This window comes from Protopterus annectens, chromosome 7.part0 (assembly GCF_019279795.1).
Source record: "Protopterus annectens isolate FY-2018-M chromosome 7.part0, PAN1.0, whole genome shotgun sequence".
Lineage (NCBI taxonomy): Eukaryota > Metazoa > Chordata > Ceratodontiformes > Protopteridae > Protopterus > Protopterus annectens.
In genome coordinates, this window is record NC_056739.1 from 169,908,281 (window position 1) to 169,923,055 (window position 14,775).

A 14,775-nucleotide genomic window follows, 5' to 3' on the forward strand; every position below is an offset into this window, starting at 1 on the left:
CAAACAATGCATCTGATTTATGTCTTGAGCATGGGTAGGAAGGCAAGCAACAAAAAGCTCACAAACCTTAAATAAGAAAGTGTGCGCGGATGCCGCATTTAAAAACAGCAGAAAGAATTTGGAGGGTGAGGTAATCCTGGCAGGCAATCTGATCATAATGGCAGTAGAAAGTGCTTCGCAGGAATTCTGGACTGAATACTTCACTGCCGCTGCAGTTGTGTGAATGAGCTGAAATGCATTACTGTGGCCACTATTTTACTTTATTTTCTAGTGTATTACAGTCAGGCATCCAAGGTGTACACAACAAATAATGTAGCTCCAACTGGTGAGTAAAGCTAGGGGCCGTCTTAAGCTTGACATAACGGATGTTACTGTGGTTTGCACATTATTCTGGCTTTGCAGGCCTACCGGGTTTGTGTGTAGCAAACTGGACTACACTGTGCACATTCCACATGCTGGAGTCTAAAAGTGGCCCCAGCAAAATAGCTGCAACTCCTGGTTGGAGTTAGGCTGTGAATTAAAGTGACTAAACTGAAAGTGACTAGTGACTAAACTGAAAGTGACTAGACTGAAAAACAGTCAGTCTGGCTTTGAAGGGCTAATTGAATTTGTATGAAGTTATCTGGCATGCTTTATTTTGGCTACTTTGTATTTGTGTGAAAAACACCACTCAAAGAATGACAGCAACACTCTGTTCACCAATCCACATGCTAAAGGCAGATAGGAAGATACTTCCAGTGAGTTCTGAATGAAGAAAATCCCACAGTTATACTGGCCCAAAAGAGCGAATCATTGAGCCCACACCAGAAGTGGTACGAACAGCACTAAGGAAAATAAAGTCTGGGAAAACAGCAGGCTCAGATATAGTCATGGATGAGATGATCAATATATTATGCAAGTCAGGGGACAAGTGACTCCTGAGAGTATTCATAGGAATGCTGAAGAAAAGGTGTAACCCACAGGACCAGAGAATAAGCATTCTAGTGCCACTGTTTAAGAACAAAGACAAATATGCAGAGTAGTAGAAAGTAAGATGGGAGATGAGCAAATTGGATTCAGGGCAGGATGCAGCACAACCAACTCAGTTTTTCCATGAGAAGGCTTGTGGAAAAAAAAGCTGGACATGAAAAAAAATAAAGTCCAACTGGCCATTCTTGGAATTGGACAAAGCATGGACAAGTTCCCCAAGAAAAGTGATTTTGGCAGTTCTACAATGATTCAAAGTCCTAGAAACATTGCTAGAGTTAGTGCAGTCTATGTACAAGTACCCAGTGACAGAAGAATGAACACTGAACTCAGAGGGGCTCCCAGTGGGTTCGGATGTACATCGGGGCTCAGCTACGAGCCTACTGCTGATAGACTACATTAGCAAATAGGCCAGAGGGGACAGATAAAAAAAGTTGTTATATGAAAGCAAAACTGAAGACACTTGGGATGAAAGAGTACTCATGTTAGCAAATGAGGAGAATCAGAAGCTGAAAACAGACAGAAGTGAAAATGGTGGTACAAATTTAACAGTTTTAAATATCTCACTGGGATGGCTGAACAAAAGGGAAGTCGGAATGACAAGGTCAAAGCTAGACTCAGAAGAGCTACAGCCAACTGGCATAGAGCATTAGGGGTAGTGTGTGACAAAATAATGTCAAAGAAGCTCAAAAGTAAACTGTATAAAACAATGGTGAGAACAGTACTTGCGTCTGTATGGTACAGAAACCTGGGCAGTGAAGGCAGAGTAGATGATGAAGCTGGAGAGGATAGAGAACGTGACTGAGAAGGGCGAGTAGGATGTACTCTGATGTCATAATTTCTTCCTCTGTCCCACAGTGCAGAAGCCAACTCTGCTCCAATTGCAGAGAAGGTTCAAAGAGAAAAGATTATGGAGGTTTGGGCAAATGCAGGAAAGCAGTAGATGCTTTGGTGAAGATTTGGGAGAGAGAGAGGAAAAAACAAGAGGAAATGAGAATATCCAGAAAAAAAAGATGGATGGGTTGCATGACTAAGACTTGCAATACTTAGGCATGACTGTTGAAGGTAGAGTGTGGCACTTAATAGAAAGGGAGATGGTGACAGTTTTAATAGAAAGGGAGATGGTGACAGTTGACATGACACCATGCAAAAAATGGGAGTAAGGGGTGGTGATCATTTTATTGCTAAACTTAAAGACATCCGGGATATACACATTCAAACTGGCTTGCTATAATTGCCCAGTACAAGGACTGTCTGGAGGAAAGTAACTGGACCTCCTGTTCTGATCAAGTTAATCTGTTATTAAGCTGGCTTTTTATGACTAGTGCATTTGTATAAAACAAATTGGAATATTTTACTGTGGCCATTTTTTTTTTTAAATCACAGTCTGACTTCTGAAGTGTACACAGTCAAAATGTAACTCATGGGTATGGAGGTCATCTGTGGATAGCAGTAAATTACCTCCACTGTTTGATCAAGATTGCTCACCTCAACTGGTTTAACAAAAGCAGCATCACACAATATATTGCAATTGTTGACATCCAGTGTAAAAGGACTACTGTACGGCTTACATATTTGTATGCTTGTACATTTAAAGAGGGTATTTATGAGCAGCAGGTTTGCCATCATTTCTTTAACTTTCTGTCATAGTCAGACATTATGTCTGCATAAAATAATTATCTATCTTTGGTGGTCTGGGCAGGATATGTTTGAAAGTAACTGATTACAGGCACAGTGGTGCAGTCAGCAGCACATCAATCTCAAAACACTTGGTTCAGTTCGTGTCTGTGGTTGCTTTTATGAAGTCTGCATATTCTCCTCCCATCTGTGTGGGCATTATCAAAGTGATGTGGTTTCCTCCAACACAAAACACATGCCATAGATGAACTTGAAATTAATCCATTTCCCCTGTATGTAGGTTTGCAGTGTGTGAGATAAGGTGTGTGCGTGTGCACGCAAACAGCATCTTGTGCTAGACTGGACTTGGAGGCAGTGTCAATGTGTATGTGCGAGCGTGAGAGAGAAACATGAACATCTTGATGACTTATTTAACACATGTAGGTACCAACAATACTGTGCAACTCTTTTGAATAGTAAAGTTCAATGAAGCAAGCCAGTAAGGAAAAAAAAACACCAAATGTCCAGTTGCTCTATACAGAGACCCACAAATGAAGACAGCAGCAACAACCACCACTGAGTATCACGGTTTATTATAAAATAATAAAAATTCAGCATGAACTTTTCAACAAAATAAGCGCTTTTGGGATGTGCCCTTCATCACATAAAATACCCTTCCCCAGCCATTTAATATATTTAAACTAAGGACCAAATCACAACTCTTGTACCTGCCGTTTTTTGAGGGCGGGCTTCATCGGAATGTTATCATTTAATCCTGGATAAACATGAGCCATCAGCTCTATTATACACTGTTTACGCATACTCAATATCATTAATTAGGTCACCTCCTCTGACACCCTTACATATCCAGATTGTGCACTGAAGAGGAGGATTTTGAAAGAGAATGGTCTTGTCTAGAAAGACATTTTGTCAACAGGGACTATAAAGAAACATTTTTACAGACCACCACAAGAGAGTTTATTCTACTAGCCAACCTGGCAAAGTTGAGTGTAATGGCTCTCCTAATAGCGGTACAGGTGGGGTCATTAGACTAGCAAGATCTTTACTGCCTAGGGCGGACATACAAGGTGAAAATATGCCGAATATCAGTTCTATGCGAGGTGTTTCACCTCATTCTAATGCTGCTACCGTTCCAACTGCAAATAACTTGGAGCCATTTAACCTTACCATGTGGCTCAGTCGTCCTGTTTCCCTACAGGATAATCTAGGGAATATTGCAGAGAATCAAGCTACGTCTGAATTATCTGATTTGCCATCTAAATTAAGTATTTTTGACCACAGCCTGATGAAATTGAGAAAGATAAAATTGGAAGTGGCCTATTTTAATGAATGTAAACAAGCTAAAGTGGTCCCAAAAGGTCTCAGGTCTTGGCAATACCCTACGGGGTTGGTGGAAGGGTCCACTTTTCATTCTGACTTGATTCAATTGTTTGACAGGCATGGATTCGAATTGTTAGATTTGATAAAAAGGTCATTACCAACAAGCAGCTGACATTTTAACCAAAGAAATTACAAAATTGGATGTGGAAATAAAGAATGATTTGAATTTCCACCGTTACTTAGAGTACGAGAGGTCATTCAGCAGTATTGATCAACACATTAACAAAATTACAGCTAATAAAATAAAAAAAAAAAAAACTCAAAAGGAATATTAACGCCTATGGGGAAGGTATGACATATCCTAAACCGCCTCCTTCCAAAGGTAATTATTTGGCCTCTAGTGTATGCCACTTGGGAAGAACAAGCAATCCCACTATGGAAGAGAGGGCAAATTCCAGTGCCTCTATCCAAGGGGAAGCTGATATCCCAACAGCTAGACCCCAACAGCTAGTGAGCCGATTCGACGGAGTGACCGTTTGGCTCAACAACATCTATCTACCCATTCTGCTCAGGAGGCAGAGAAGCCAAATTTTCAGAACTCAGCCTCCTACAATTCCTCCTACCAGGGTCGGAAGACCAGGAACAGATCCAGGAACAGGAGGAATTAGTCGAGTCCCAGGATGAAGACGTTCAGTCTACTAGAAAGATGCGTCATCATCACTACTGCTAATTCAGACCAACATCTATAACTTTTCGGACTTCAACCTCTCCAGTGAGTTGGTGGAATTGTTAGCCAAGGGTCTTAACTTCATCCCTACAAGAAGGGCGGACCTGGCTAAAACCATACTGGAACTGAAGTTATTTGTCAGAAAGTTAAACTTACAATTTTTGATGGACAAATACTAGAGAATTGGGCAATTTTACTATCCCTAGTACCTATAATCCACCTTTATGTCCAGTACTTGAAGTGTTTGAACAGATATGTGAATTGGATATCCGCCACCTATTAAGCCAGCCCCCTTCATCTCATGTTTTCATGTTTAACACCAGTAAGAAAGAAAGAGCTCTCTTAGAGCTTCTATGTAAAGCACCGGTTAGAGTCATGCAACCTGATAAGGGGGTGGCTTGGTGGTGATGAACCAATGGGATTACATCAGGAGAATGGAGGATATTTTGGATTACTGATACCTAAGGAAATATCTAAGAATGAGTTAAATGTAGGTCTTGCTAGAATCATTGGTTATTATAACAATATGTTTATTAACACAATAGACCTACTCAATTATATATCTATACCAGTGCCTAAAATTCCTTAAAGTTTTGGTTCTCCCAAAATTCATAAGAAGCTCAAAGATCCCCCGTATGCGCCCCTTGGTTAGTGCTAGGGGTAGCTTAACCTACACTGGGGCTAAGGTGGTTGACTCCATCTTGAAGAAATTTGCAGTGAGCGAAGTTCAGATTTCCAAGGATTCCTGGTCATTTCTGTCAAGAGTAAATCAAATTCATTTCAGTGCAGATAGTTTCTTCTTAACCACAGATGTGAGGGACTTGTATTCTTCTATTCCCCACACAGTGGCACTGGACTAGATTCCCACCTTGTTGAATTCTAAAGGAGCACCTAAAGAGGAGATGCATTTGGTCAACGAATTGCTGGATATTATTTTATCCAGCAATTATGTATCCTTCAACAATAAGTACTATCTACAAAATATTGTGGTACCTATGGGATCTCCATGTGGTGCTAGTGTAGCAAACTTGGTGATGGCGTTTTGGGAAAGGGAATATGTATTCACATATCCTTTGTTTCAGGACAGGGTATTGTTGTACACACTTTCTGGACGATATCTTTATCATCCTAAAAGGTGATCAGGTCATAGTGGACCAACTCTTAAATCACTAACTCTTCTACCGATTTCATAAAATTCACCTTCAATGTGGAAAGTGATAAGATTTCATATTTAGATGTAGATCTCTCAAAAGACAAAAACGCTAACAGTTATATAGCTAGAATTCACCAAAAATAAACCTTTTCCAACAGTTATCCCCAGTTCAACAGTTGTCACCACTTTTCCCCCAAAAAGAAATCCATCATAAAGGGTCAACTGGTGAGAGCTGCGAGAATGGTGACTAGAGAAAGTGATTTTGTCAATGAATGTAAATTCATGGAGGGTCTTTTTCTAAAGAGAGGGTACCTGGCTGACCTAAATTTTGGATTTAATTTGCGAGGTCCACAATAAGCAGGTGTCAGGTTTCTATGTTCCCATACTAAATTCTTCCAACACCAGTGAGAAATCAAGTATATCTGACAAGGTAGCGAAGAATGTTCACCCTTGTAGCTTCAAGCTTACTTATGTGGATGTAAAAGGTATTATTTCAATTATCCATAAAAATTGGAGTTACATTATGCAAAATGGGTTGTGTAGGGAGACTGTAATGGAATATCCCAAAATAACATTCAGGAGGGATAAAAACCTTAAAAATATCATCTTAGAGTCTAAATCTGAACCTACGTTGGCAAGATCAGGTATGTTTAAATGTAACGTGCCGATACTGTAAGTACATTACGGTGGGTTCAACCAATACAAGGTAGGTTTAACTGTTCCAGTTCAGGAGTCGTCTAACTAGCTCTGTGTTCCCACTGCCCAGTCTTTTATGTCGGTAAGATTGACAGAAAATTACATGAGCGTATTTACGAACACATATACGCCATTAGAAAAGGTAAGGTGGAAAATGCTTTGGTGAAACATGCAAAGAACACCCTCTCCACCTTTTTTCATTTGTTGTCATCGATCAAGTCCGTTCAGAAGGCAGGGGGGGCAGTCGATTCTCTCATCCTAGAGGGAAGAGAGTTGTTTTGGCAACTAAGATTGGATGCCTGTCACTATCCGGGCATCAAAGATAGATTATCCATTTCTTGCTTATTGAGATTAAAGAGCCTCACTAGATAGCCTAGTATTATTAGCCTAGTATTATTTATTTAGTATGCTAAATCAACTTTTTCAATTTCAAAAATAATCTTTTTTAAATTCTATTAATTTTTAAATTTACTACTAACTTTTTTTTACCATTTCTATCAAATACTGGTTTAAATAAATAATAGTTCCTCAATTACATTAACAGAGCAAACTAGAGTGTTTTATGTTACTCTTAATAGTGCTTTTCATAGTATTACATAGAATTTGCAGTAGGGATTTAATATGTATAGATAGCAGTAGAACAAATCAGTAGGACCCTTAAGGCATGTGTACGTTTGTTCTCTTATCCATTATTTCATTTATTATTATAGTTGTTCAATACATTCACATACTATGCAATCATATGAAAAATATTATGCAATATGTATTAGTGATGTGTTTATTAATATATTTTTACACAAGATTTATACAACAATTTTTAATGTTTTATACGTTCTAAATGACATTAACCACTTAAAGGACAATGCAAGGGTATTTAAATGAGTGGTGGTCAAGTGACATTGTTTCCGTTTTATGTATTTTGTTTGAGGAAGTTGGTGAATTTTAAACCGAAGAAAAGCTTGTAGGAAGCTTAAATGTTATCAATAGAGAGTGTACTTTTCAACTCAAGTGTTCCGGACATTATTTCGTATGTTTCTGAGGAGCGAAGGAGTGTAGTTATCTTATTTTCAGTACAGTCTTTAATCTTAGGCCTAAAAAGAAAAGTGCCATTGTAGGTGGCGGTAATGAAGTACGCATTGAAGCAGTCTGCAAAGTTACAATATCTCATCCAAGCAGGCTGATGCAGGACAATGCTGGTGTCAGCAGCCAGGGATGTGCCACTGGGTGTGTTGGAGAGCAGATGCAAGGACACGTTAGCAACAGACTGCAAGTGGACAACTCTGTCTTCACAGTTTTGAGGCTCAGTAGTCTGTTGTGTCTTAACCACTCTTGACACTTCAGACAGGATGTCTTGTTGAAGGCTCATCACGTGAGCCAGGTAATTTAAAGCTCTCAACACAAAAATGGCTGATGTGTAGGAGTGCTTCCCTAACTGGTCCAACACTCTAGGCTCCCTATAGGGGGGTGAACCAATGAACTCTCTGAGATGCCTAACATCAGGACCATTGCTCCACTGTTGTTGATCCTGGGGAGAGGCCAAGATCTTGGAATTTTTGGGAATTGGTTCCAATGTATAAGACTTCCGCTTGGCCCTCGAAGACACCAAGTCAATGAGTGTGTCTGGAGGAGGGACCACCCAGGATGTGGATGGGCTTACCCAGAATACCTCCAGAAATAATGACTACTCCACTGATGGGGCGTCAGCTGTCCAACCCCCGTACTGGTGAAGCAAAAGAGGAGTCTTTGTGGGGGGAACTTGAGAATCCATCTTCTTCCTCAAGGTCAGTATAAGAGAGGGATTCCTCTGAAGCATCCAGCTGCTTCCTCTTGCATCAACTCTTCCCATGACCTTCAAATCTGTGAGAATCCAGGGAAGAAGCAGTTGCAGGGGGCCCTGGGGGTAGGGGTGGTCTGGAGGCCAACGGGTGTGGGCTGTCCAGGAGCAAGCTGACATCAGCTCACATGCACAGATGGCAAGGGATTCAGATTGATATAGACCACTCAGTTTCCACGTGAGAGAACATCCTCTCTACAATGAAAATAGAGACTAAAGCAATCTGCCTGGATCCTGGACCTGGGATTCAAAGACTCCAAGGACATGCTAGACCTCAGAGCCACTCCTTACTGCCCAACAGTGAGATCAGACTGAAACTATCAAGACCTGAATCACCAAGCTGGAGAGTCGACTGAAACCTGAGGCAATCCTTACCTGGAAACTACAGCACCTGAAGAGTTGGCTCCAAGACCGCTGTTGTCAAAAAGGCCCAGGCAGGGGTGGGAGTTGTGATCAGCCAATCCATTAAAGCCAACCTTAAAAGTGTAAAAGTGGTAAAGTAACTGGCTCGGGGAACCCTGGAGCCACTAGTTTAGAGGGCAGGAACAAGTTAGTTGTGGCTAAAGCTTTGGATTGAGGGCCCAAGGCTGAAGGAAACAGGCCTAACTTCATTCCAGCCTGCAGAAAGACCCCATCAGCTACTGCAAATCAGCAGGTCTCAAACTTCAGACTGACCAAGATAAAGAAGTCATCAAGGGATGCTTGGAATCTTGCCTTCTGGTAGAAGGCTCCAAGGACCTAGCCTGAACCACAGGGAAGTGGATCCACAGTGGAAACTAAAGACGCTGGGGAAAATTCCTGAGGAGGGGAAAGGGCAGATGAATCCTGCCTGTAGGAGCTTCTATCAACAGAAAGCAGCTAGGGATGCAAAGCATCAGGGGAAGGGTCTTTCCCACAGTTGGTGTTGTAGGAGAATGGGTTATAGTGGTCAGATCAGAAGATGACCCTGAGTATCCCTCTTGGATTATTTGGGGGTCTTCAGTCTTCTTCTTTCGACCTGATCACTCTTGTCATATTTGCTATCTGGACTGGAAAGAGGTGAAAGTCCACGGTAGGCAAAAGTCCCTTCAGGACCAGTTTGGCCATCCATTCACAGACCGCCCTGGACCGAAAGCAATCATAAATGGAGCACTGGATCACCTAGTGGAGCAGCCAGACAGTACATGCACTGATCAACCGAGTCTTGGGAAGGAAGTTTGGTCTGCACCACACACTTCTTTACTGATGAGGGGTTTAAGAATAGTTAAACAAAACACACTATATAATGGGAAGAAAACGTACCTAACTATAAAACACAGCAGCAACTACAAAAGTTATACTATTAGAAAGTTAATTATAAAGAAAAAAAAAACTCCACTCATCAAGGTGGGAAAAGCAGCAAATGTGTAAGACGACTCTACACTAACTTGGCATAATATAATTATTCCCTGTACAGTTACTACAGTGCAGTCTTGCCTAGTTAGTGTGCACTAAAATGAAGGAGGAAAAAGCTGAAGTGTAAAAAGAATAAAAAAGTAATTTGGATGGGGTGGGAAGGCCAGAATGGGGGGAATAGGGGGTTGGTAGACTGCCTAGTTAGTGTGCACCAAAATGAAGGAGGAAAAAGCTGAAGTGTAAAAAGAATAAAAAAGTAATTTGGATGGGGTGGGAAGGCCAGAATGGGGGGAATAGGGGGTTGGTATGGGATGACACAGAAGGGAACAGTGGCTGGCAGGAAGAGCACTGGGTCCCTTTCACTAGGACTCAGTATCACCCAAGATACTGGATGTATACAATTGGTACAACAGAATGTATTCATGGATTGAATCTTTATTATGTGAATTACGTAGTCACTACTAGTACACAGATACTCACTTTCATTATACACTAATCCATTCATTAACAATTTGATTTTAGTGAAAACTTTCACAAATACAGTGTTCGAATACCACAATTGAAATGACTCCTGTCTAGGTAATTTTATAAGAGAGGGACAACAGAAACGAGGCTAAATTAACCAGAGAATTACTGCTTTAATAGAAGTGAGTCTACAAATTAGGGAGAATAAAAGGAGTCCATAGTATTAAAATTATGTCAGACAGCAGACTTCCAAATGCAAGGTTATTGGAGCTCGGAGTTACTGTTGCATCTTCCTAAGGGATGCAAACTTTTCCAAACAAGATAGTGGGCAGCCAAGACATTCAAGATAGAAAAACAACTCATAAGCACCTCCTCCATGGAGTTTTAATATAAAAAAACAAAAGTATGTACAAAGGAGCTGAAACTTGATTAAAAAAGGCACTAAAGGAAATTAATATGCATTTACTCTCTTAAAGAATAAAAATACCCAACAAATATTTTAAGATCAGTGCTGTGGTGATGTCCTTAAAAGCAATCACTAGATTCCATGACAAGACAAGCACCTTGCATACAAAAAAAATGTACATAAAAAGGACCATGCTGTGGGTTGCTTTTAAAAACCACATATGCACAAATGGCTGCTTACAGTCAATGCAAATTAACAGTGATGCTGAACTTCACACATGGTAGCTTACAATCAGAAACTGGTCATTACATTTTGCAGCATCATCTTTTTCCATCAGTAATGTGGAACATTACGCATAGTACAATTACCACATTCAAAATCACAACGATGTTTATTTTTGAACAGAAAAATAACTAAAATTACCTGTCTCAGATGTATGTCGTCAGTTGCTTATAAACCAAAGATGTTTTCAGATCACGATCCTAAATGCCAGTTACATCCACTACTTAAAAATTTTCATAGGTACCCCAAGAAAAGGTAGGTGTTCATTTGCAGAAAATGAAGTTATTAAAAGAAGACAGGAAGATGCAAAACTATAATCACGAGGATCTTTTATACACAGGTTCATAGGTTACGTACTAGGCTATTGGTCTGCAAGATCTTAAGAAGCCTAGCCTTGCAATCCCCATAGAAATTACTTGCCCTCAAAAATTGCAATACAAATATCCAAGGACAGATCGAACAAGTATACATTTGTGTAACTGCATACCTCCACCATCCATGTGGACCAGTGATGCTAAATGGGGGTTGAATTTGCAGTTATCGATCCACTCATCCAAAATACACCAACTAGAAAGGCCACAGAAAACCTCAGAAAGAGATCCATGGCCACCAACACCTGTTCTATGTGGACAGGTTCAAATCACTATCACTCGGTATTGTACAAATCGCTCAGAGGTGATCTGTGTCTCGTCTATAAGGCAATCTTGGACCCTGCCCTACTAGAGATACTCCCATATCTGCATCTCCTCATGCATTGCCTGCTCAAAAGGCCTGAATCTAATATGCAACATCAAAAAAACCTGCTAGATAGAAATGGCTTTGTCTCCCACAGGCTGCCCAGTCTCTGGAATAGACTTCCCATACACGTAGAGTGCCTCGCTGACCCTCTTCAAGCGCAACCTTGATGAGTGGATGGGAAATCACAAATCTGTCCCAGGGTTCCACCTGCATCCCTCATTGATAGGGGTGACATATGCTGACTGAGGTTTCTTTTTGGGAGTAAACTCTTGGCTAGGCTTGTAAGGGCTCCAGGGCTATTAGCCTAGTAACCTCCTATGAGCTACATTTGAATAGAATAAGAGAAGTACTCCGCTTTATGAAGTGTGGACAATGACTCCACAGCAGTGTCCTCTGTGATGCATCTTTATCTCTCCAGCATGTTCTTTTAATTTTGCAGAAGAGACTGAGGTCTCGAGTGAGTATCTATGAGGTGTAATGTTTCAAGTCTTGATAGAAATGGATCTAAAATGCAATGCAGAGGTTGTCATTCACCCGGTATGATACTGAGAAGAACAAGGCTTTGGAGTCAGTCTGCATAGTTTTTTTTTATGATTTAGGACCTTGATTTTTTAAATTAAATTATTGTTTTGTACTGAGAAAGTGCTGTGATCATTCAAGTTGTAACAAGTCTTGGGACAGCTGCTACTGAAAGGGGCATTATATTCAATGATCAGCCCAATGAGTGCCAAGTACAGTGGAACAATTAAGTTATATGATCTAGATGGTATGCCCCTTCATACAAATTGTGCAGTGAAAAAGGATTTCCTTACAGTGACAGATATATGGTGATTAAAGGACAGTTCGCTGTTGACACAGGTTCCTAGATCTTTAACTACAGATTCAAGTTTAAGGATGGTGTTGACAATGTGAAGTTACCAGGAGACTCGTGCTTGCTAGATGATAAACTAAATATCAAGAAATGTATAAATGTTAGTCCATGGTTTTGACAAACTATTTGTTTGGGAAAAGCCTCCTTGTAAGACACTGGTGTGCTCTGGGGAGTTTATGATGGCATCAACAAATGCTTAATATTAGCTCTGACCTCGGAAAAAGTAGGTGCTGAGGAGTTCCCCAAAGAATGAACTCCAAAGAAACTCTGCTAGTGACAGGTTCTTTGGAGGTGGTAGATCTACCCACCCTTGCTTCCTGGGTTCCATCTGTGAGCCAATTTGATATGCCGTGAACTACATAGAGGTTAACAGTTGGTTAATTTCTCCAAATCTTTTGGGTTTTCTAATGGTAACGGGGTCCAGTCCTATTATGGTAAGTCAAAGTATGATTAAAGTTCATGAAATTAGTATTGTTTCAATCTTTGAGGTCAGCCAAAAGTGCTCTTCAAAGCACCCGCAATGTACCTAGTAATGACATCTGCAAGTCGTATGGAGTTATGTGCATCAGAAACAAATCTAAATACAAGTGTAGATTCTTTTTATAAGACCTGTCGCTCCTATTACTACTGGAACTGTCTGGGTATCTTTCTTGTACATCACTCTCATTTCTGCCTGGAAATCCAGATATATTTTATGACTGTGTCTCTCTGCACACAAGGCACTGTAGTCACTGGGTGTAGCGACAAGGCACTGTAATCAATGGGTGTAGCGATTTCAATGAATAGTACTACTTTTGTATTCTTTTCATTGAACACTATCTGGTTTTCTCGCATCCGTCTCTTGAACTGCTGGTAATGGGTGATCCCATGTGATGTGGACAATCATTTTCTGGGATGCTTTGTGGCTCATATTTAACGTTTTTCATGTTTGCACAGTCCTCGGTGCAACAGTCTTGCCACATTATTATGCCTTTCAGTATACAGTCCTTCTGTGATTATGTCACAACCAGCAACAAGCTGTGCAACTGCTTCCAATTCTGTTTTACAAAACCTACATTTGTCTGCTTCTCCAACATGTTCAGTGGACTTGTCCATAGTCCACTATCTTGGGCCGCCAATATTAACCTTTCATTTTTTGGTTTGAATTCGCCTCAACTTAACCATTCCTGTGTTCGATCCTGATCAACATGAGGTTGTTCCAGACGTATATTTATGCATTTTCCACATTTCTTCCCTTCTCATCTGACCCTTCACCTTACATTTCTTTTGTTTTTTGGCACATTCAGTTGCTGCCTGATTTTTAGCTACTTCTGGTTTGATTTCCATTACTGCTGGACACAAATATACTTCTGCTAGACTAAGAAGGGAAGTCATCTTAAAATTTATTCTCCTCACGTTTCAAACATTTCACTATGTTTGGGTCTTGCAAGGTTAGCAGATATGTATGCAGTCCCACAAATGCAGATCTATACATGTAGTCAATTTCAAGGCGATCTATACTTCCTTCAGAACAGGGAATATATAACCTTGGTATGCACTGATTTGTATAAATCATTTGAGCATGAAGCATCCTTGTTTTTCTGTCTAATCTATCAAACACCTTTTGGGGCCAGTCACTCCAAAACTAAGGACAGAAAGAACAAACTGGTTTATAGTTTGAACTTTGTTTTCAGGACTAATTCAAGTCTTCTAAAATATTCCTTACTGAGGTTTATTTGCATTTGTTCAAGTTTATTGTTGAGCCCTCATCCGTTCCCAAATATTTATTACACTCCCTCTTGTTGCTCAAGTTTTTATATCGCATTCTTGTCCCAAACTGATGTTTTCTTGGTGCTGCAGCTTCCTTCAAAGGCTGCTTTTGCAAATTTATCAGGACCAAATGACACTTATATTATCTGAAAAGGTTTTGACAATTTGCAGTTGTGCTTTCAGTTCCATATCTGACGAGCTATAGAGTTTTAACTTATCAAAGAGAAGATGAGTCTTTGCACTTTGTTGCTTTCTGGGAGACAAATCATAGCCATGACCTAATCTGTTAAACAGACAGCTTAATAGGTTAAGGGTAAGACAAAAGAGCAGTAGTGAGAGTCACCCTGGAATATTCCCTTTAAATTTTTATTCCTGGAGTAATAATTTGTCCTTTATCATGGCTTAACTGCAAAGTGGTTTGCCACTGTTTCCTGGTCACTGTAATGTAGTTTATCAGTGTAATGTGTTATCTTACACATGTTTTAAAGCACTCTTATCCATGAATGTGGGACACTGTCAAATGCTTTTTGTAGTCTAGCCATGCCATACTTAGATT

The 14,775-nt window shown here is 40.2% G+C and overlaps 1 pseudogene; it reads right to left on the reverse strand.

Annotated features, from left to right (window-relative positions):
* The window catches only part of LOC122806318, a 160,546-nt pseudogene that overhangs the window by 42,574 nt on the left and 103,197 nt on the right, over positions 1-14,775 (reverse strand).